This window comes from Miniopterus natalensis, chromosome 15 (assembly GCF_054644295.1).
Source record: "Miniopterus natalensis isolate mMinNat1 chromosome 15, mMinNat1.hap1, whole genome shotgun sequence".
Classification (NCBI taxonomy): domain Eukaryota; kingdom Metazoa; phylum Chordata; class Mammalia; order Chiroptera; family Miniopteridae; genus Miniopterus; species Miniopterus natalensis.
In genome coordinates this window covers 31,260,471-31,284,763 of record NC_142095.1, presented here as the reverse complement: position 1 = coordinate 31,284,763, position 24,293 = coordinate 31,260,471, and the positions used below count along the sequence as shown (strand labels likewise).

General features: G+C 37.8%; 1 protein-coding gene and 2 pseudogenes across 2 annotated transcripts in view; 2 read left to right on the top strand and 1 right to left on the bottom strand.

The window, feature by feature from the left end:
* The window catches only part of SYN2 (synapsin II), a 124,820-nt gene that overhangs the window by 46,162 nt on the left and 54,365 nt on the right, over positions 1 to 24,293 (top strand). The window lies entirely within an intron of this gene.
* On the top strand, positions 2,423 to 3,358 carry LOC107534766 (small ribosomal subunit protein uS5 pseudogene; annotated as a pseudogene).
* On the bottom strand, positions 5,667 to 6,072 carry LOC107534794 (golgin subfamily A member 7 pseudogene; annotated as a pseudogene).

Here is a 24,293-nt window from a genome sequence, read left to right as displayed (position 1 = left end):
CCACATATGTCCCAGCTTTTTCCTATGTTCAAACTACTTGTCTGACTATATAAATTGATTGATTTGTAATCACTTTTCCTGCCAATCTATATGCCACCCTTTCTTCAAGGCCCAACTCAAGTATTATTTCCTCTAGTGAGCTTTCCTATAGCTCATCACTAGGTGCCAGACACAATGCCAAGTGTTTTACCTGTATTAATTAGTCCTCACAACAATCATGTTAGGTATTATTTCCTGCCAAGGCTAAGAAAGGTTAAGTAACTTGTTTCATAGTAATAGAGCTGTATTTTGAACCTATATTTGTGTCATTACAAAGCCCTTGAACCTCCCATTATGATGCTCTGGAAACAAACTGGGGTCACCCTTACAGCCCAGGAAGGCTGAGATTACAATGTCAACTGTCTCTTTAGTTACAGATGGTTTGGAGACCTCTTTGTGTGCTTACTGTTTGCCATTAACTTTAGCATTTGTTCTAAGGTGTAGAACTGAAGGACCACTGGGAGAAACTAAGGAATACAGAATTAGGCTCAGTATGTGTGTAAGGGGTCCCCAACAAGCCCCCCCCCAGCCAGGTTTGATGATCCGTTAGGAGAATTCCCAGGACTCAGCATATAATCTCACTCATAGCTAAGATTTATTACAATGAAAGGTTACAAAGCAAAATCAGTTAAGGGAAAAGGCACATGGATGAAACCCAGAGGAAACTATATGCAGGCTTCCAAGAATCCTCTGGTAGAGTCACACAGGATGTACTCAATTATTCCAGCAGCAAGTTATGATAACAAGTGTGAAATGTCTGGAAGCTTATTAGAGATCCATTCCCCAAAGTTTTTATTGGGTGCTGGTTACATAGGCCCACTCTGCTTGCAGCACATACTATAATTTCAAACTCCTAGAAGGAAGGCAGGTGTTTAGCATAAACCACATTTCGGTACAGTTTAGACACAGTGAATTATTCTTATGAGTTCGGGGAATGGTACCCTCCTAAAATCCAAGTTCCTAAATATCAGCCAAAGGCCAACTTTGCAATCAAGCCCTTCTAAGGATAGCAGTCTCAGGCCTCCTGTGTTAACTTTTTTCTACAAAGTATGGTATTAGGAAGACATTCTAAAGTGCCATCAAAAGGTAAAATAGGCTAACTTAGGAGGTAAATATTACCTTGTTACTAGCCAGTAGCCAGAGAAAGACAAATACCATTTGACCTCACTTATATGTGAAATTTAATGAACAAAATATACTGATGAACAAAATAGAAACAGAGGCATGGATACATGGAACATACTGACAGCTGTCAGAGTGCGTGGGTGGGGATTAGGTGAAATAAGGTGAAGGGGTTAGGCAAAGAACATAACCCATAGACATAGACAACAGTGTGGTGATGGCCAGAGGGAAGTGGTGGCAGGGGCTGGGTGGAGGTGGGCAAAGGTATGGGAGGAAATGAGGACATCTGTAATAGTGTCAACAATAAAAATAAAGTTTAAAAAAGGTATATTACAGCCCTGGCTAGTGTTGCTCAGTGCTTAGAGCATCAGCCTGCACACCAAAGGGTCAAGGGTTTGATTTCCTGTGAAGGGCATGTACCTGGGTTGCAGGTTCCATCCCTGGCCCTCATTAGGCTTGTGTGGGAGGCAACCAATACAGATGTCTCTCTCACATTGATGTTTCTCTCCCTCCTTCCCTCCCACTCTCTTTAAAAAAATCAATGGGAAAAATATCCTCGGGTGAAGATTAACCAAAAAAAAAAAAAAAAAAAAAGTATTTACAAATAAATTAGATAAAAGCCTGTATAAGGAGTTTTAGACGAGATATATCCATTGCTACTATCCAACTCTGGGACTTTTATAGTACCCTGATATATGTTATTTTGTAGTTTCTTTCTTCCATGTGTTAGTCCTTTATTAGGATAGGAGAATGGCACTGGATTAGAAGTAAAAGACCTGAATTTTGACTTAGTGCTGTTATACTTGACTTGTCTCCTTAATTTTTTATATTTGTTTATAAAGGACTTGAATTTTTTTTTTTTTATCTCAAAGGTGCTGCCTATCTCTCACTACCCCAGTTCTACCAAACCTAGGGTAAGAAGCTAAACTCAAACTTTAGTCTGCAAGATTTGTTAATAACAGTGCTGAGAGTGGTGAGACTTAGTCACCGGCATTCTAGGTGAAAAATAAAGCAGATTAGTCCAAATGACATAATTAAGAACAGTAGGAATGGTTAGACATTATAGGAAAGTAGAATTTTTTTTTACTTCAATATCAACAACATTTAGCAGTCAAAGTAATCCGACAGACTCTCTCAAGGGGAGAGTTAAGAACAATAGAAATGTTTTATTTTCCTTCCACAAATCTCTCTCTCTCTTTTTTCTTTTTGGCTCAAATCAATAAGCATATCCTTGGGTGAGGATAGAAAAGAATTATGGAATATGGCGGGGAGGCCTCGATTTCCTGAATCTTTGAATGCCTGGATTTTAGAGATAGTACTTCACGTCTTCATAATTCACTGCTTGTCATCAGAGGTTCTTAGGTTTGGAAAAGACTTTTAAGTGCTATCTAGTATAGAAATTATTAGGTTTTCCAGGGCCCAGCTCGTGGCTGGGGTTGGGGCCTGGGCCGAGGCCACGGAACTCGTGGAGGCAAGGCCGAGGACAAGGAGTGGATCCCTGACACCAGGCTGGGCTGCCTGGTCAAAGACATGAAGATCAAGTCCCTGGAGGAGATCTGTCTCTTCTTGCCCATCAAGGAATCTGAGATCATTGACTTTTTCTTGGGGGCATCCCTCAAAGATGAGGTTTTGAAGATTATGCCCCTGCAAAAGCAGACGCGCTGATCAGAGGACCCGGTTCAAGGCATTTGTCGCCATCTGGGACTACAATGGACATGCTGGTCTGGGTGTTAAGTGCTCAAAGGAAGTAGCTGCTGCCATCCATGGGGCCATCATTCTGGCCAAGTTCTCTATTGTCCCTGTGTGGTGAGGCTACTGGAGGAATAAGATTGGCAAGCCCCACACCATCCCTTGCAAGGTGACTGGCCACTGTGGCTCGGTATTGGTGGCCTCATCCCTGCCCCCAGGGGAACTGGCATCGTCTCAGCCCCTGTTCCCAAGAAGCTGTTGATGATGGCCAGTATGGATGACTGCTGTACCTCGGCCAGGGGCTGCACTGCTACCCTGGGCAACTTCGCCAAGGCCACATTTGATGCCATCTCTAAGACCTACAGCTATCTCACCCCAGATCTCTGGAAAGAGACTGTTTTCACCAAGTCTTCCTATCAGGAATTCACTGATAAAGACCCACCTTGTAAAGACCCACACCAGAATTTCTGTGCAAAGGACCCAGGCTCCAGCTGTGGCCACCACATAATTCCATACCAGAAAAATAAAGTGAATTAAACCTGTTTAAAAAAAAAAAAAAAGTGATTCTTATATAACCAGTCAGAGCTGTGTTTGAGAACCACAGGTCTGGACCAATCCTTCTCCTTCTCATTGAATTTCCACCACCTCAGAAGTGGAAAATTTGTTTCTAGCCCTCCTGTTTCTTACTCTATTCGTGTCTAGGACTTAGTCACTTCATCCTCATTTTTTCAACATTTTCAACATTTTCCTTACCCAGCATTTCCCTTCCCAACATTCATCAACATTTTTTCAACATTTTTTCAACATTTTCAACATTTTCCTTACCCAGCATTTCCCTTCCCAAACCTGCTTTCAAACGAAAACCAAAACAAAATTAACACCAGCAACAGCAAAAATACCCAACCACTTATTGTTCATCTATTACATCCGTGGTGCTATTCTAAGTGTTTATCCATGTTTACTTTATAATAACCCTGTGCGGAAGGTATTGTTATTCTTATTTCTATAGAGATTACATAACTTGCTCAAGGCCACATAACTAGTAGGTGACAGAACTGATTCTTGAAACTAAGGTTAACTGTGTTGGTTGTTTTTTTTAGTATTTGCTGCTGCTTCCAATCTCATCTTTTGTTGTGATTCCTCTGAGTATATCTCCTCTTCATCAGTGATAAGATCTACAAATTAGGTTCTCAGCTCCAGGCAGGCCTGAAGGGTCTCCATTATCTTGTCTTCCAGCCAAATTCTTATTCTAGTCATGCCCTAGTTTCTCCAAAATTGTTCTCACTATGCTTCTACCTATTGAACTCTTTTCAAGCTCCTCTGAGTTCAGAAAACTTATTAGCTGTACCACTTACTTGGAATCCCTTGACCACTCATTATTTTATTTCTCATGTATTATTTCTTTTTGTTTGTTTAAGAAAAAGTTCTACTAATGAGTTAATATTTCAGCAAAATTATTGCAATGGGTTTAAAGGGCACACAGACATATTATTATAGGCTATAAAGTAACAAAGGAGTTTTATACAATTAAAATATTACACAGACCTATGGGATTTATTGAGTAACAGATCCATAAAAGAAATTAAATCTGAATGATTAAATTCAATATTAGCACCTAGAATAACTCTGAAAGTAAAACTTTTAACTGTTTCATTCTCTCCTAGTATGTTTCTTAACTCTCTCCCAAATATGGTACTCTCAAACTGCAAAGATGAATAAAGGGCCTAAGAAGCTCCAATACTAAGAACATGCAGCCCAAGAAGAACCAGAAGTATTGACTCAGACTTGAGAATTTTAGTTGGAAATCACTTAACTCACTTTACTTGAGCCCATTATGGGACTTACGTGCATTGGGTACTGTATATGAAGAAAGTCTATGAATCATAAGGTTTGCCAGTAGGGATGGTTAAAAATGAGCAATAATTGAAAGGAGCAGTATTATTCCTATCAAAATTTTTTCTTAAGTTACATTTATAACAAAACTAAAATTATTTATTATGCTTGCTTATTATACATTCAGGGACACAAGAGGGATGTTTATGTGTTTGATGGTTTAGCTTCCACTTTGTTGTGCTTACTTATTTTTGTAAGGAGTAAGCAGCACATACTACATCTTCTCAGCATTCAAGGTAATGCAATAATAACAAAATTCTCCAAAGAAAAATAACTGGAAATTGCATCAGATACTGCTTTATTAGGGATAATTTCTATAATAAAACAAATAACATGATACATTATTTTTTCCAATGATCTTCGGTTTGAGAAAATTAACAGTAGAAATAGATCTTTAAGATCTGAGTCATGGAAAAATGTTGTTCTTTGAAATCTGGGAAATGTATTAACAAAACCACAGACACAGCCTATCCTTCACTGAAATCTTGGAGAAAAGCATTTTATTAATTTGGAATAATATTGGACACTGGCTAAGATATGACTTTGAAGTCTATAGCCACCTGGGGTTTATGATAAGAACCATTAGTATTGGTGGCAGATAAGAAATAAGCTTTGTTTTAGGCTGACCAACTGCATATTTTATTAATGGCTTCCAATTAAAAAAGTAAAATGCTTCACTGTGTTTTCGTAGAAACTAATCAAAAGATTACAGAGTCCTACATAATTCGGAGACACAAAGTAGATGCTGAGTGACTAGACGTCATTCCTGGTGTCAAATTTTAGAAAGTTAGTCCTTGGAGTAAATAACACTGTGGCTCTGGCGGCAGATACAAAGGAATGGCGCTCTGGAGAGGAGGTAGGGGACACTCTGTGATCATTCAGTGGTTAGATGGAACTGGAGCTGGGATCTTTAATTCTATGGTTTATCTTCCACTGCTCATGCCTCTGTCTTCATAAATGAAAATTTCAATAACTCAAGTTCTCTCCCAATGGGATCTGTCAGGAGGAGTCCTTGGGGAATGTATATCTTCTCATTTTGCTCTTGAGTCTCTTTGGAGACTCAAAACCTTCTCATATGAGTTTCCATGCATAAGAAGATGGTGTATGTTGTTATACAAGCTAAACAGCCTTTAAGATATGATTGGCCCTCAAGCTTCTCTGCTTCTGCGTAAAGGTTACTTAGAGTTCGAACTATTTCTTCAAACTGGTGCCTTTCAAGCTGGTTCTCCAGCTTTGCAAGAACTTGGTCTGGAACTGGCAGCATGTGCCACTGCTGTATCCTTGCTGAATGAATACCTTCCTGAACAATGGTGCTTACTGCGGCCTCATGGTGAGGAGAAGACCAACCATGCCACCTCCTCTGCCCTCCAGCACTGCCCCCCTCATGTATTATTTCTTCTGTCCTCAGCCAGTCCATAGTCTTTTGGGATAAGGGACTATATTTCATATATTATTGTGTTTTACACCCTGTGATGCTTAAAAATGTTTTACATAGTTGGTGCACAATAAATGTTTATTGATTGACCACCTGGAACATTTAGGGAATGGGGGAAGGGGCTGTTGGACCAAAGTTTGAGGTGATTTTGGAATAATCTTTTAGGTTTCTTGATCAGTATTAAAGAGCCATTGGAGCTCTGAGAGTAGCTCTATAATATTTTTTGCTTTTTCCTTACTTTGCGTTACTATTCTTAACAGATGCCCTGTACCTTTCCTCCAGGATCTGTTGGTGATCCTCATAACCCTTCCTCTCCTTCACAATCCCTTTGACCTTGAACTTATCACTTCTCCCCTTTGGGCCTCTGTGTTCTCATTAATAAAATAAGACCAGCCTTGCCGGGCATGGCTCAGTGGTTGAGCGTCGACGTAGGATCCAGAGGATCTGGATTCGATTCCCGGTCAGGGCACATGCCCGGGTTGCGGGCTCGATCCCCAGTCGGGGACGTGCAGGAGGCAGCCGATCAATGACTCTCTCATCATTGATGTTTCTATCTCTCTCTCTCCCTCTCCTTTCCTCTCCCTGAAATCAATAAAGATATATTTTAAAAAAATAAAATAAAATAAGACCAAAATAAACATTAAGTTTCTTTCCACTTCTAATCTTCTGTGATGTCATTGTCTAGAAGCTCTGCTGAAAGATGGAGCAAATTATGTATCAGTTTCTTTGTCATAGAAGCCAAATTTGTTCACTGAACAGGTTCTGAAGAATAAAAACATCATTCAAGCCATATTAGTGGGCATATTAGTATTGATGGTCTCGATGGGTTTTTATCAAAGGAAATTTTGGACATAGGAATGGTGATTTTTGTCAGTGTTAGCACTTAACAGCTACAACTGAGAGATGCAAGCTAGGAAAATGTGGTTGATGTCATTAGACAGATTTGACAGCATGATATTATTCTCAAAACACACCCCAGCAGATTGGTGAAACCAATATGGAAAACAGTATGGCGATTCCTAAAAAAATTAAAAATGGAACTGCTTGATGACTCAGTGATTTCACTTCTGGGTATATAGCTGAAGAAACCCAAACACTAATTTGAAAGAAAATATTCACCCTTGTGTTCATTGCAGCCTTTGTTTACAATAGCCAAGATATGGAAGCAACCCAAGTGCCCATCAATAGACGAGTAGATAAAAAAAAGCTGTGGTACATATATTCAGTGGAATACTACTTGGCCATAAAAAGAATGAAACCTTACCATTTGCAATAGAGGGTATTATGCTAAGTGAAATCAGTCAGTCAGAGAAAAGCAAATACCATGTGATTTCACTTATGTGTGGAATCTAAAGAACAGAATAAATAAACAAATAAAATTGAAACACACTCATTGATACAGAGAACAGACTGTTGGTACCCAGAGGGATGGAGATTGGGGGACTGGGTGAAAAAAGGTGAAGGGATTAGGCCAAGAATGATGCATAATCCAGACACAGACAACAGTGTGGTGATGGCCAGAGGAAAGTGGGGGGCTGGGTGGAGGTGGGCAAAGTGGGGGAAATGGTGACAACTGTAATAGTGTCAGCAATAAAAATGAAGTTAAAAAAAACCCACCAAGTTACTGGGAAAAGGTATGCAAGGAATCTGGAGTTCCAATTTATATAAGAACTTAAACCCTGAGGGTTTCTGACTGAGGGTATTTGATGTTTGTCTCCCTAATTTTACATTAGGATGAGAGATTATTATTTAGAGTATTATTTTGCTCCCCAGAATACCACTTCTTTCCCTAGCTGTTAATACAGTAAATAGTACATAGTGAGCATTCTGTATACTATTTGATAAATTGGGCAATTGTTGGCTTTCTTAGAGCAGGGTCTGGACTTACTCATCTCTACATGCCCATCATCTAGTATAGTACCTCCTAGCATAAAATAGATATTCAATAATTAAAGTATTAAATTAAGATTATTATTTCACTTTGAGGGTAAGTGCCTGTCTTTTTAACTACACATTTCTCAACCAAGAGTGTCAGGGCCTTGAATAAATCATTGAGTCCAGATCAAAGGGTTAACGATAATCCAGAAAAGATAGACAGCTTCTTAGCTGATTTGTTTGTTTGTTTGTTTGTTTTAGAGAGAGAGGGATGGCCTAGATAAATCAAAGACTAGCAATAATACATCAATAGCCCCCAGACAGCAAAACTTATGGATCTTCCTGAACTCCTGGGCAAAAAGGAAATGAAAAACTTTTCCTTAATCATATTTCTGGGCTTGAAAGTAGGGACTTTTGTGAGGATGCTATATTTCCAATTGCCAGCAGGGAAATGGGGAGCATGGTCAGAGAAGGCTGGGGGAAGAGGGGAAGAGAATGGGAGCATAGTTGGTAGAGGAAAAGGGAAAAGGTAGGTAGGAATACAGAGGGAGGAAAAGTTGACCTGAAAGAATAGTGGCTATGGCCTCATCCTGGTTTTGTGATTGGTCAGTGGTTTGTTAGCAAATAATTTTTTGCTGAGAGGCTCTTTCCTCAGAATGGCCTGAATATCCAATCCACTGCATTAGGTGTGACTGTAGCAGTCATCCTCCTCCTAACCCTTTTCTAGTCTTCTGAGACCTTGGGATGCAGACTGAGCTCTACATGTTTTGTGGAGAAAGAGGGGAAAAAGCATTAAATAACAGCTATCCTCCTCCACGATAATGATTCTCAGAAGAGTTCCTGATATTTTAGAGAGGGTTCCCTCTTGTTGATAACAAATGTTGCTGTAAACTCTAGAATCTAGGGCATTCTTGATTGGAGGAAGCAGAGGTCATTGCAATTTCAGTTTCATTCAGAAATTTTCTGTGATTAAATATATTAACTAGAAGTTATATAAAAATGTCAGTGCAGTTAATTACAACTATATGGCACCTTCCCTCACATTCATGGATATGTAAAAAGACACGCTTAAGGTATACCATCACTGTGCTCACAAAAGCTTCCAAGTACAAGATCATTGGATCCAGTTTTTATTCTTAGAGAAAACTACAGAGCAGTTTCTTCCAGTTAATGACTACCGAGTTATTCAGCATGTATTTATTGAGTGACAACTTTGCTAGGTGCTTTTGATTCAGTGTTGAGATAGACAGATTTAGTTCCTAAATTGCACCTTACTAAGGTATAGTCTTAAGGAAAAGGAATGTCTTATTTAAATCTGGTTTTAAAATCTACAAAGAAATGCTGGAAATTACTTTAGATATACTGCTGTGGATTTTGTACCACTCAGTGCTGACTCATATAAGATCTCATAACTCATTGTTTACAAAGGACCTAGGTAAGAGAAAACTAACTATATCCCAACCCACCCTCCCATATAACATCAGGAACTGGAACCAACAGCACTCTGGATGACATGAGTGGGTAGTGCCAGAATCTGTTATATAACCTGCTAAAAATTCTGCCTTGGGGTTGCAGTTAGAGTTATCAAGTTTCAAATCTTCTCCCCTTGTCTATATGTATTCTGCCTTTTGGCCTTCTGGGAAAGGATAGAATTTCCTGCCCAGAAGTTAGTAGCATCTTCTACAGAGGCAGGAGTCAGCCCCCCTAAGTGAGCTGGAAAATGGGAACGGGGATTCCCAGGTCTTTCTATCTTGGCCCTCTGTGCTATATTTTACTTAGTCTTAATTCTGAGCTTCTACTTCGTGGAGGGCGTTAGATGATATGGTGGTTACAGAGGTGAATATGACATGGATACTGCATTTAAGAACTTAGTTTGGTTAGGGAAAGGGACGTATATAGGAAGAGCTATGTAAAAAGCAAGAGCAAGAAGAGGTAGCATGGAGTAATGGAAAGAGGAGTGACTTTACAGTGAGAGGATCCAGCTCAGTTTTATGTTCATGAGCAAATGAACTTTTTTTGCTTTAGTTTACTTGTAAAATGGGGATAATGATCTTCACCCAGCTTAACCCCAAGGTTGTAGTAAGGGTCAAGTGAGATATTATATGAGAAACTTTTGAAAACAAATTAAAATACAACCATAGCTGGAAAGGGATCTTACCCCATTTTACATATGAGGAAGCAGGTATAGAGAGATGAAAAACCTTGCTCAAAGTCCCATATGTTTGTGATGAAACAGCTATTCATAGTTTAGGTGCAAAATTGAATGACTTTTCCCATTTTTCTCTCTCCTTCATAGACCTTTGACCAATGCAAGACTGTTAAGTAGCCAGTATATTGTTGACCCTATTATAAAGTGTGTTTAGGTAGAGTGTGAGGAAGTTTAAGGGTTCATATTTTATCTTAAGGATTTTGGTTATAGGGGTATACTGTCATCTTATTCATTGGGCTTGTCAAAGGTTTAACCCCACACTCTCTGATAGAAATATAATGCAAACTGCAAATGTGAGCCTTAGATGAAATTTTAAATTTTCTAGCAGCCACAGTATAAAAAAAAGTAAAAGGAAACAGGTGGAATTAATAATATATTTTATTTAATACAATATGTCCAAAATATTCTTAATTCTTTTTTCTGCAAAATATTCTTATTTCAACATGTAATCAATAGGAAACAAATTATTAAAGAGAGATTTACATTCTTTCATACTAAATCTTCGAAACTGGGTGTGTATTTTACCTCACAGTGCATCTGAATTTTCACTAGCCGCATTTCAGGTGCCCAGTAGCCACATGTGGCTTGTGCTACTGTATTGAACAACGCAGTTCTTCACAGTCTCCATCCCCCCCCCCCCCTTCTTCATTCCTGGGTTTCTAATCTTCATTCCTGTCATCACTATTTTCTTTTATTTTTCCCTTCTTTGGTCCCTAGAGAAGCAAGTTTCTTTTACGTGTAAGTGCCAGGTATCCTTTTTTGGTCAGAATATATATATTCTCTAACTATTATTTGAAATCAACTAGTGTTCCTTGAACTGTACCTTTCCTTGTCTGTGAACATTCAGCTCTTTTGAACTGAATTCATCTCATCTAATTTTACTGATGAGTCTGTCTCTTCTGTTAAATTTTGTGTTCCTTGAGGACAAAGATAGTGTCTTATTCATTTCTAAATCCCAGCAACTTAGCAGTATCTGGCCCCTAGCAGAAATTTGATAAATTTGTAATAATTGAACAAATAAATAAGCTTTTCCTGTATACCTCACCAGCTCTTTTTTCTTCCTCAATCATAATTTTTCTCACCAACAAGTTTTTGTTATAGAGCTATGTTGTGGTATGTATATAGTCAACCCTTGTTATTTGTGGTTTTAATTATTCGCAGGAAAACAGAATTTTAGAACACAGTTCTTTCCAGAAACCCTTTTCTTCAGTCACTTTTCAAATGGTTGTCTGATTTTAGTTATGTTGGGAAAGACTTTGAAATCTATATTAGTCTTGGCTCTTTAACTGCCTACTTTTTTTTTAATTTATCTTTATTATTGAAAATATTACAGATGTCCCCCCTTTTTCCTCCATTGCTCCCCCTCCCCCAAGACCTTCGCCACACTATTGTCTGTGTCTATGAGGTATGCAGATATACATATAAGTTCTTTGGTTAATCTCTTCCCACTCCCCTCCCCCCTTCCCTCTGAGATTCCTTAGTCTGTTCCATGCTTCCATGTCTCTGGATCTATTTTGTTTGTCTAACTGCCTACTTTTTTGATACCTGATTTTCTCCCAGGTTCATTTCCTCTCCCCACGTTCATACCTACCTTTGTTCTCTCTGGACCTTTCCTCTACTATGAGTTTATTATGTAACCCCCAGCCCCAATTTGACCTTAAGTTAGGAGCTCCCTAATAGCAACTTATCATGAAATCACAAAGTTATATACCACTGAAATTAGAAAGGATCATAGCGATTCAAGTCCAGGGTTCTTCACATTTTTTTGAAGGAGCTGAATTCTTTTTTCAAACAAAGCTTTAGGCAGAACCCTATGTGTAGAATCTGGTCAAATGGAGCTGCTTTCATAAAATAGGGTTGGGGGTTCCCAGAGATAACCTGGGGGCTCCACAGAACAGGGTTTGAGAATCACTAGCCTAGTTCAACTCCCTCACAATACAAATGGTGAAATTAAGACTTAGAGAAGTGAAACAACTTGCCTAATCCATACAGCAAGTTAGTGACAGCATCTGGACTAGAACCTATGTTTCCTTTCCAGGTCTGTGTTCTGTTAATGACAATTTACTGTTTATAGCCTTATTTCCCAAGGACAGAAAACAGTAACAATAAGTCTTTTATTTTCTTCTCCTTGGTGAGATCTGACAGAGTCCACCTCTTCTTCCCTTCTAGTAAATCAGTTTGGCCCCCTCTTGTTATTGTTTTTCTCTAGAACCCAGGCTGGGGCTTGTTTTAGCCTTTGTTCTGTTCCCAGTTTTTGTAGTGCCAAGATGGATAGTGAGAGAGCGGATTCAGGCAGGTCATGGTGGCACAGATGTTTCCTGTCCCTTGGCTAGTCTGGCTACATCTTCCAGAGGCAGCTGAATGCCATGGCCAGGTGTTTCTTTCAGGGCCTTCCAAGCCCTTGGAGGTGGTAGGTGTTTATAACCGCAATTTCCTCATCATCTTCTGTTTCTCATAGGCCTCTAGCCACGACCTGAGGTAATATATCTAATTCTCTACTTTGAGAGTCATCAATCATTCAAAGCTCTCTGTGGTCTGGCCATAGTCTACCTCTGTATTCTTATTTCCCAGTGTCCCCTTCACGTATCCTATGTATTCTCTGAGAGTACTGTGCTTTGTCTCTTTCCTCTTCATCTTCACCTATTAAAATATTACTCATTTTTCCAGGTCAAGCTTAAATGCTACCTTTTCAAGAAGCCTTTCTCAATTTCCAACCTTACACACACTCTCCCTCTTTTGTAGTATTATAAGTTTTTAGCCTCATCTCCCATTATTCCCTGCCTCTTATTTTATGTACAGCAATTTTGCACATGCCATGTTGTTTCTCACTTCCATGCCTTTGCTTATGCTGTCCATTTGCCCTGAATTCCCTGTCCTAATTTTTACGTCACTTTTGCCTGGCTAACTCCTATTTAAATTTAGGATGGACTCAGACATCATTTCTTCCAAGATGGCTTTCCTGACCCCTCCACACTGAGTAAGGCTACTTCCATAATAGAATATACCTATCTCTATCTTTGTACTTACATGTTATATTTTATCTCTGTACCTGATTCACACACTAGATAGTGTTCTCTGCCTTATATTTGCCTCTGTCATCTAGCATCTCACTAACAGTAGATGCTTAATAAATATTTGTGGGATAAATGGATAAATTACTTCTTATATTATTATAGTGGATTGAGTTATAGTTTACATCTTTTGGTAACTATTTGTCTACCACTAGACTACAAATTAATTCTGTGAGGACAAGGAAGGGGATTGAATCCGACTCATCTTTTTGTCCCTCATCGGGCCTCATTCCTAGTGAGCATGCCAATTAGGGTTCTCCAAAGGAACAGAACTAATAGGAGATATATTTTAAGGAATTGGCTTAGATGATTGCAGAGCCGGCAAGTTTGAAATCTGTAGTGCGGGCCACAAGCTAGGAACTTGGGAAAGACCTGGTGTTGCAGACTTGAGTCTAAAATCTGTAGGGCAGGCCAGCAGGCTGGAAATCCACTTAGGCAGGATTTCTATGTTAGTCCTTCTTCTCTGGGAAAAATCAGTTTTTGCCTTTAAGGCTTTTTGCTGATGGAATGAGGCCTTTAAGGATTGTTAAGGATAATCTCCTTTACCTAAAGTCAGCTGATGTGGATATTAACCACATCTACAAAATACCTTCACAGCCACACGTAGACTGGTGTTTGACCAAACAACAGGGCACCATAGTCTAGCCAAGTTTTCACATAAAATTTAATCATTACAGTAAGTGATCAATAAATGTATGCTGAATTAAAATATGCTTTTGAGCTTCTTATCTGAAGCTCAGAAAAAGAAAACAATTTCACTTCTCTTTCCAGCAGTAATTTGAACTCTATAACTTGCAAATTCTCTACCGTCTAAACTCCCAAGAGCTCTGAATAAAAAATAAAAACATTCTTGAAGACATATAATTGAGCTTGCAAGAAAGTAAAGCACCCTCCAATGGCTGAAAAGGAAGACAGACTGAATAGTAAGTCTATAAGATGATGTTGTATCAAGCCTCTTGGGATATCTGTTTTGGAAGCTTTGGGACTTGGATTTTAATACCACACAGGAAAAAGAAATGAAGGCTTGAGTCTTCATAAGACAGGCCTTAAAGGTAAGACCTACAAGTGAGACTGGGGCATTTGAGTGTAATGGTGGATAGAAAAAACCAAAATCTCAATACATGGACACAAGAAAGTTGTGTATCTCAGCCTATCCTCTAGATAGGAAAAAAAAAGTCTCTATTTGAGTATCCAAAACCATAGGCCTTGCCCTGGCTGAATGGGTCAGTGGGTTAGAGCATTGTCCTGAAACACCAAGGTTGCAGGTTCAATCCCCAGTCAGGCCATGTACAAGAAGCAACCAATGAATGCATAAATAAGTGGAAGAACATATCAATTTTTTTTCTTTCCCCCCCTCCCTCCTTCTCTCTCTTTCTCTAAAAATCAATAAAAAACCTTAAAACAAAACCATAGGTCTGTCCTCGGTTTTGGAGTTTGGATGTATACTACCTGTGTGGTCTGAGGTCCTGCAAGTTGATACTTTTACTTACATAAAAGTATGCCCAGCCAGTGATACCCTGGGGTGCCTAGCAGAAGAAAACACAAACCCTCTTAAGATGATAAAAGATCTAAAACCATAAGATAATAAAAATAGCTTTAAAATGAATATATCTTAAATGATTAAGGACAAAAATATTAAAAACAGGATAGAACCAGATATCATGAACAATATAAGAAAGATATACAAATACAGTTTCTAGAAGTAAAAACACATAATATTAAAATTTAAAACATAATGGGTGGTTAAACAGGAGATTAGACACTGCTGAAGAGAAAATTGGTGAATGAAAGGTAAGGCAGAAATTACCCATGATGCTTTACAAAAAGGGAAAATACAAAAGCAAAGTTAGGAGACGTGAAGATAGAATGAGAAGATTCAATATATGTTTAATAATGGTTCTAGAAGGAAAGGGTGGAAAAGAAACAATTTGCAGAGGTAATGGTTGAAAATTTTCAAAAATTGATGAAAGACCTTAATTAGGAAGCACATTGAATTCCAAAGGGTAAATTAACATAAAGCCACTTCTAGACATATAGTAAAATGGCATAACAGCAAAGACAGAAAGCAGTTCTTATGAGCATCCAGAAATAAAAGATATCCTATAGGAAATCACAATTCAACTGAAAGTAGTGGCAAAATAAAGGAATAATATCCTCAAAAGCTGAGAGGAGAAATAAACCCCACTCAGTCTAGAATTATTCACCTACCTAAATGTTCATTCAGCAACTCAAGTGCTCATCAATAGATGAGTGGATAAAAAAGCTGTGGTACATATACACAATGGAATATTACTTGGCCATAAAAAGAACATCTTACCATTTGCAGCAGCATGGATGGACTTAGAAGGTATTATGCTAAGTGAAATAAGTCAATCAGAGAAAGATAAATACCATATGATTTCATTTATATGTGGAATCTAAAGAACAGAATAAACGAACAAAACAGAAACAAACTCATAGATACAGAGAACAGGCTGATGGTTGCTAGAGGAGGGTTGTGGGGTTAGGTGAAAAAGGTGAAGGGATTGAGAAGTACTGATTGGTACTTACAAAATAGTCACAGGAATGTAAAGTACAGTATAGGAAATATAGTTAATAATATCTTAATAAATATGTATGATGACAGGTGGGTACTGGAAATATCAGAGAAAACTCTTTATAAAGTATATGATTGTCCAACCACCATGCTGTACACCGGAAACTAATACAAAATAATATTGAATGTAAACTGTAATGGGGAAAAATTTTTTTTAAACACACCGACAAAAACCAAACAGCAAACTTTAAGACAGCAAATTTTACCACTGTTTAAAAACCAGCTGTCTGAAACTGGAAACGCACACACACACATCCCTGAAAAATAGTAATTTTTCTGATGACCACTTGTTATGAATATTGTAGAACAGACTCTTGCATTGGGATAGGAGGTGGGATTTGACTACCTAGTTTTAAGTTTCCTACACATGGATGATAGAGAGACAGGCTACTAAGTCTTTAAGCCATTCAAGAAACATAGTTATGTATCAGAATGGTTAACACAAAGGGAGAAGCTACTCTTGGCCTCAGGATTTCAGCTTTATGAAAATCCACAAAGTACAGAATCTAGAACCTGGGAAATAAACAGCAGTTAAGAAGAAATCTCTTTTCAAGAGTACTGTCAAAATTTCTGTTTTGTTATTCCCCAGATTCCAAATGATTGGCTTCACAGGTCTTCAGAGGTCCCTCTCCTAGTTGCTGGCAAGCCAGGAAGCAAGAACTGGTTCCATCATTCCTTTAGCCTTATCCCCACTCACCTGTCACTTCCTCTCTGCCATATGCAGATCCTATGTTATACCCTAACTGCACCACCACTTAGCCTGGCTCTGTGAGTTACACATTCATACTGCAATACTTTTGCTTAAACCACTGCTCTACTCGAAATGCCCTTTCCACACCACATATTAAAATCTTCTTAACTGTTTAACTCTGATACTGTCAGAGCTAGAAAATACCCTTAGAAACCATGTGGTTAAACATCCTCATTTACATATGAAGAAAATGCAATTCAGATGAATCCCTAAGCTACACAAAATTTCTCCCATTCGCCCTGTAATCAGAATGTATCACTCCTTTCTCTGTGCTATAGCACAAACAGAAGGTCATGTATATAGACTATCTGGTACCTGATCTGTTCTAAATTAATTTCTTTGAAGTTTAAGTATCCTAACTCTAAAAGAGCACAAGGAATTTTTTTATGTTTAATTGTGGTAAAATACACATAACATAAATTTTATCATTTTAACCGTTTTTAAGTGTATAATTTGATAGTGCTAAGATATTCACATTATTGTGCAACCAATCTCCAGAACTCTTTTAATCTCGCCAAACTGAATTTCTTTATCCGTCAAACAACAAATCCCCGTTGAACACAAGGAACTCTAAAAAGGTGTTTTATCCTATAAGGTGTGATAAAAGAAATAAAGGAATTTAACTAAAAAGAAACTGAAAACTTTAAGAGTTTGAGAGTTATTTAGAAGCCTGATGAAGAAAAAGTTTTCTCTTAAAAGCCACTGTGAGAAAAAAGAGGATTAATATTTATAATGGTTGATTATTAGTAAGACAGTTACTAAATTATATCTACAGGTGTTGGTTGTCTGTACTGTTTTGTATAAGTATCCTTTTTTTAAAAAAAAAAAATATCTTTATTGATTTCAGAGAGAGGAAAGGAGAGGGAGAGAGAGAGATAGAAACATCAATGATGAGAGTCATTGATTGAGCCCGCAACCCGGGCATGTGCCCTGACCGGGAATCGAACCCTGATCGCCTGGATCCTAGGTCGACGCTCAACTGCTGAGCCACGCCCAGCCGGGCTAAGTATCCATTTTTAAAGCTATATTTTTATTATAAAAGTTGTGGACGAAAAGAAAAGGGGACCGTTACTTTCAGTGACCAAAAGTAACCTTAAGGGGTAATCTGATGGTGAATTCCTAACTGGGCAGGTCACGGTGGGTAGTCATGCCCAGGTCTAGAACTTCTTTAGTAAAAGGTTTTTAAGCAAGCCCCATCCATTGTTCTTGTGCATCTAGGTTAACACACCTTTGAAATGTCAGAAATAATCCTTTAATTTAGACCTCTCAAGGAAGACTTGAACCACCCTCAGGAGAGCACATAATCTTGTTAACTATCCTATACCTTGCTTTCTCCCACCTTCATGTAATCTTCCTTATGTTCCCTCTTTAATTTCAAACGCATAAAAGAACTGCAAAATTCATTCTCTAGAGCACCTGAGATCTTGCTTCTGGGCAATGTTGTCAGTTTGGCTCAGATAAACTCATGAAAATTCTTTATAGGTTTGGATGTTTCTTATGTTGACAAAGTCATACTTCTTAGGAAGCCATTTTAAAATAGAATAGAAATTGCTATCTCAATTGTTTTTTATTATAAAATTTTATTTAATCCAAAATTAAAGTAGAAAAGCACTCATAAAAGTGAATATTTTAGAAAATTATTAGTGCATTGTGAGATTTAAAAAAAAAGAATCCTCTTTTAAAATTCTTTTTTAATAATTCCATATTTTAGAAGTAGTGTGAAGTGGTTAATAAGATTTGTTCTGGAGTTAGTTTGTATGATCTCGAATCCTGAATCCACCACACTTTAGTTATAAGACTTTGAACAAGTTAATCTCTCTGCGTCTTTGCTGTAAGATTACCTTATCTATACTATCTATTTTATCTGTAAGATTATGAGATAATGCTACCTCCTTTATTTGCTTGATGTGAGGATTAATTGAATAAGATGTGTAAAGTCAGCACAGTAACTAGTGCTTACTAAGTACTTAACAAATACTAGCTATTATTAATTTTACTGTAGTTAATATAATTCTGGTGCTTGGACTCTGGGATTAGTAAGCTACTATACTTCTGTTAACACTTTTATTTTTATTATTCTTTGTGCCAGAGTGACACAAAGTCTATAGTCTTTACTTCCCCTACCCTGCTAACCAGTGCTTTGCATACTGCTGGACAAATAGAAGGTACCTAATCTAATGAATCTTTGTTATTGAGTAAATGATGAGAACATTTTAAAAGGTTTACAGAATGCATTTTATTGTAACAGCACTGAATAATAGACTCCATTTCAAAGGAATGTATCCAAACACTAGGTTTTCAGGAAAATCAGTTTGGGTTGGTTTTTAAAACTACATTTTTGGGGGCTTATTGAATGTGAAGAGCATTTCAGTGGATCATTAGAAGTAATTGAAAGGATGGACAAATTCATTGAGCAGAAGAGAGTCAGAACAGCACCATGTATCACTGCACTTTTGTACTAAGGCATGAGTTTTTATCCAGATCCATTCTGGACTAAACTTGGCATAACAAAAAGACCATTGGGTTGATAAGAGATCAGTGTTCCCACAGGGTTCCCACCACATGACCTTGGACAACTTTTCCTCTTTAAGCCTCAATTTCTTGTATAAAAATGAGAGGATAGCATCTAAGGTTCATTTTTTTCATTTAGAACATGTGTGGTTCCATGTTGCTAAACTGGGGTGTAACTAGGAGCTTGTGGAATGTCTCTTCTAGGACAGTGCCAGTTGTCCCAGCCTGCCAAAATTCAGTCACTAGTGCCTATTCTAATGAATAACATCTCTCCCTGAATTGTTGCCAGTTGGAAAATTGTAGAATGGAATGTGCCACCTGGGTTTGGATTTGGAAATCCAAAGTGTTGCCTTGAGGTAAAAGGATGTTTCTGAAGAACCATGGTGGTGAGTAAGCTGGTAATACCAGCCATGGTAGTTTGCACTTGGACCGGGAAAAGAGGGTCAAGACTCCTTTGCTAATGAGAACAGAATGAGGGGAGAACACTTTTAAAAAAATTTAATCCTCACTCAGGGACATGCTTAGAGAGAGAGACAGAGAGAGAGAGAGACATCCATCGGTTGCCTTCTGTATACTCCCCGACTGATAATCAAACCCAAAACCCAGATATATGCACCGACAGGGAATCAAACCAACAACCCTTTGGTGCATGGGATGCTGCTCAACCAACTGAGCCACTCCAGCCAGGAAGAACTCTTTTTTTATTACCTTCCTGCAATTTGCTATGTGAACTGTGCCCTGGTGATGCAGTCTCACAAAGTAAAGCAATAAATCAGTAAAGTGATAAAAACAAATAAAACTTTCTTATGCTTCCATAATGCTTAGCAGTTTATATGTAAATGAGAAATCAGTGGATGATACTAAGCTGGGTCTATTGACAGCAACAACTGAATGAGTTTCACACTAAGCTTTCAGAGAAAGGAGAAACCACTGCAAGAGGAGAGTACAGGGAAGATTTTATAAAGGAGGTGGAACTTGTTTTGGACCTTAATGAGAAGAGAGGTGATTCCTTTTACTTTTAAAAAAATATTACCTCAAAAGTGATCTTTAATAGGTTTTAGGATACATGCGAAGGTAATTCATACAATTTGTACCAGAAAACAGAAGACTATCCATCCAGTTTTCCTCAGGCTAGAATAACCTTGGCAATAATTTGGATAAGAGCAATGAGAAAATGATTTTTGTCCCATTCCACTTACAAGTCTAGATGCAATCATTCTTTGTAACATATTAACTAATGGAGTCATAAAAAGAACATTATATGATAAAGATTTATTCCTGGATCCAAAGGCTGGGAAAAAAAGTAGAAAACCTAAGATTGCTTCACAGCTGAATTCTCCCATTTATTGTAAAGAAAATACAAGCTTCACAAAAGCTCTTACTTTCCAACATGTTCCATGTAGCCAGCATCATTCTGACACCAAACCAAAGACACCATAAGAAAAGAAAACCACAAACCAAAATCCCCAATAAACATAGACACAACAATTTTTACAGCATTTTAGCAAATTGGATCCTATGATATATAAAAGGGATCATGCATCGTGACCCAATGGGGTTCATCCCAGGAACTCAAGTTTCATATAATATTTGAATATCAATTAATGTAATTCACCACATCAGCAAATTTAATAAGAAAAACATGATCTCAATAGATGCATAAAAAGTTGTTAAGAGCACCTTTTTTTTTTTCTTTTTCCTGGTGCTGGGAATTCTTGGCAAATTTCAAGTATACAATACAGTATTGTTAACTATCATCACCATGCTGTACATGAGATCTCCAAAACACATTCATCTTACCTAACTGAAACTTTAGATTCTTTGACCAACACTCCTCATTTCCCCTTCCCTTAGCCCCTGACAACCACTATCCCAGTTTCTGCTTCTGAGTTTGACTATTTTAGATTTACAGATAAGTGAGATTGTGCAATATTTACCTTTCTGTGTCTGGCTTATTTCACTTAGCACAATGTCCTCCAGATTTATCCCCATTGTTGCAAATGGCAGGATTCCCTTCTTTTCTTAAGGCTGAGTATTTCATTTTCATATGTGTATGTATGTATGCATGTATCACATTATCTATATCCATATCCATTTGTCCATCGACAAACATTTAGATTGTTTCCGTATCTTGGCTACTGTGAGAAAGGGGTGATTTCTAAGTGGACCAATGCACAGAGGCATTAGGTTGACAAGAGGTAGTTTGGAAACAGTGTCTGAATGGGAGATTGAGGTAATAGTACTATTCGGGGTCTGAATGGTAGTAGGGAAGGGTTCCTGAATTTGCTTCTTCAGGTTGTCCACAGCACAAGGGTATTGACTGAGGATACAAGTGGAAGATGAAACACAGCCCCACATTCTGCTTTCCAAGCCAAGTATCCTGGTTCAGGAGTGTGTCCACCTGGAGGAAGGGGTGCTTTTTTCTAATTCACATAAAGACTACAGCAGTGTTGCAGGAGGGAAATAGTGGAAGATAAATTTGAAATACATGGTGGGGCCTAATCATAAAGGACATTTCTTTGTATCTAGACTGCTGGATGGAAATGTGTAGCTTTGATGATAGTGGTGATTATGGGTATGATGTGACCCTACACTGGAGTTAAACTTGGATATTTTTCAATGCTAGGAACCCTATTTGTCTGGCATAAAATAAATCCATATCTTTTGAAAATTTATTTTCTCAGTGTTTGTCCAAAGCACACTTTATAACTGACCTACTTTGCTCCAATATCAAATAAGCCTGATTTAATTTTATAAGCCAGTCATGGAAAGAGAATCAGTCCTATGACTCCAAAGCATTCTGTTCTGTAGCTCCACTATAATTACAAACAAATGCATCCAATCTTCCTATCATGTGTTCTTCTGACATACAGGATTCTTTTTTTTCCTCTTTTCTGTATTTGATAATCTCGTTATCTTGTGATAGTGCGTCATTTAATTATTCCCCAAAATAGAGACTTTCATAAAATCTGCTCAGAAAAAGTGATTTGCTGTTCCCAACTGAAGTCACAGCTGGGGTGTTTACTCAGTAATTTGTCATTTTCAGGACCTTGAGATTGCTGTCTTTCTTAAGGGATCTCATAAATTTTATAAACTCCAGAGGACTAAGTTTATATCATCAGAGATCTACAAGCTTGGTACTCTATCAGATTGTACATGGTTGCCCTCTCTGATATTAAACTCCAAATGTCTAGCTGTATTCAATTCAATAACCCTATAAACATTTCCTGAACATCTACTGTGTGTCAAACAGTAGGACAGGTATTGAGAATACGAAAGTGAATAGAGCAGAGTCCCCATCTAACGAAGTATATACAGTCTCTAAATCTGATCATCAGAAGTGCTGAAATTTAATTTTACCAGCTAGCTCTTCCACCTACTTACTGCTACTGTTAAATGTGTCACTTAATTTATCTGAGCCTCATTTTCCTATAAAACCAGTAACACACTGAGATGACATTCCTGTAAGGCATGAAATATTGTGAGATTAAGTTGATTATCTGGGATGAATGAAGTATACAGTCACTCAATGTTCTCTTTCCCTTCTTCACATTCTTCTGATCCTTGTGGATATTTAACCTTACAGACTGGAAAAACGACTTATTATTTCAGCCTTTTCATTGTGTTATTTTTTTTGGTGGTGGGGGGGAGAGGTGCTATTTCTACTTTTATCATGTCATTTGTATGTAGATAAGTGGACCTAATAGTCTGTATCACAAATACAGTATGAAAGTACTAAGGCTTGGACAAGATGAGGTCAGAGTGTAAGAAACCCTTAATGTTGGATTTCCAATAAACTTTATGATGATAACCAACATTTTTTCACCTTTCACTTTCTTGATCTTTTTGTGTTTTGTCTGTCACATCTCATGGGACTGATGTCTTAAGAAAACAATTTTATGTTATTTTAGGTTCCTTTGCTGGATTGTAGTTGAACACTCATGATCCTCTGATAAGATAATATCCCCTGAATATGTTTTCTTACACTTAGTCACATTAAAACTCCTCTGCCACTTTTCTGCCCACGGCCACTTCATCTTTTAGTTTATCCCTAATCATCTTGGCATTTTAATCCCTGGAAGAGCTGAATGCCATCTGCAAACTTGGCAATTTTCCCATGCATTCTCTTCCAGATCATTTATATGAATGTTAACTAAGACACCATGCAGCTTGCTTTCTATCTAAGAAGTGCTTTTGTTGCAGAGCATTTGGTTTAACAACTCAATCACTGAATTAATAATATGAAGGACAAGCCACAGGATGTTGCCTTTACCCAGAAGTGTTCACTTCTTTCTATTCTTTCTTATTCCTAAACCACTTATCATAACAGACATTTCTCCATGTACTGAAAGTTTTATGGTTCATGAATTTGATAACAAGTCCAAATTTTAGATAAGAAGCCCTTTAACCAGTGTAAGGTCCTACCTGACTATTTTAGGTCTCATTTGTGTCACTGTTCCAGAACATCTATAGTACGAATCCATACCACTTCCTAATACTTCATTAAATCCTATTTTTTAATATCACTGTCATTTCCCAGCTAGATTTTAAGTTCCTAAGCCGAATCAATCAAATGATCAATTGAATTGCTGTCCAATAGCTATTGCTTTGCCATGTGCCAGTAAAACAGCAAGTCCTAAAGTCTAGTTATTGCACCAGCTTCTAAATGACCTTGAGCCCTGGTTCACTCCCATCAGTTTCTTATGCGTTACAGACAAAATGGTCTCTCAGATCTTAGGCGCATCTGATCATGCCACCTTTCTCCTTAAAATCTTTGATAGTATATTTGGAGACAATTGGGAAAACTTGAATACCGGCACACCTCAGAAATATTGTGGGTTTAGTTCTAGACCACAGCAATAAAATGAATATTGCAATAAAGCAAATTGCACAAATTATTTAGTTTTCCTATGCATGTGAAAGTTTTGTTTATACCATACTATAGTCTGTTAAGTGTGCATTAGCATTATATCTAAAAAACCAACATACATTCATTAATTTAAAAATACTTTATTGCTGCCCAGCCGGGCGTGGCTCAGTGGTTGAGCATCAACCTAGGATCCAGGAGATAGAGGTTCGATTCCCGGTCAGGGGACATGCCC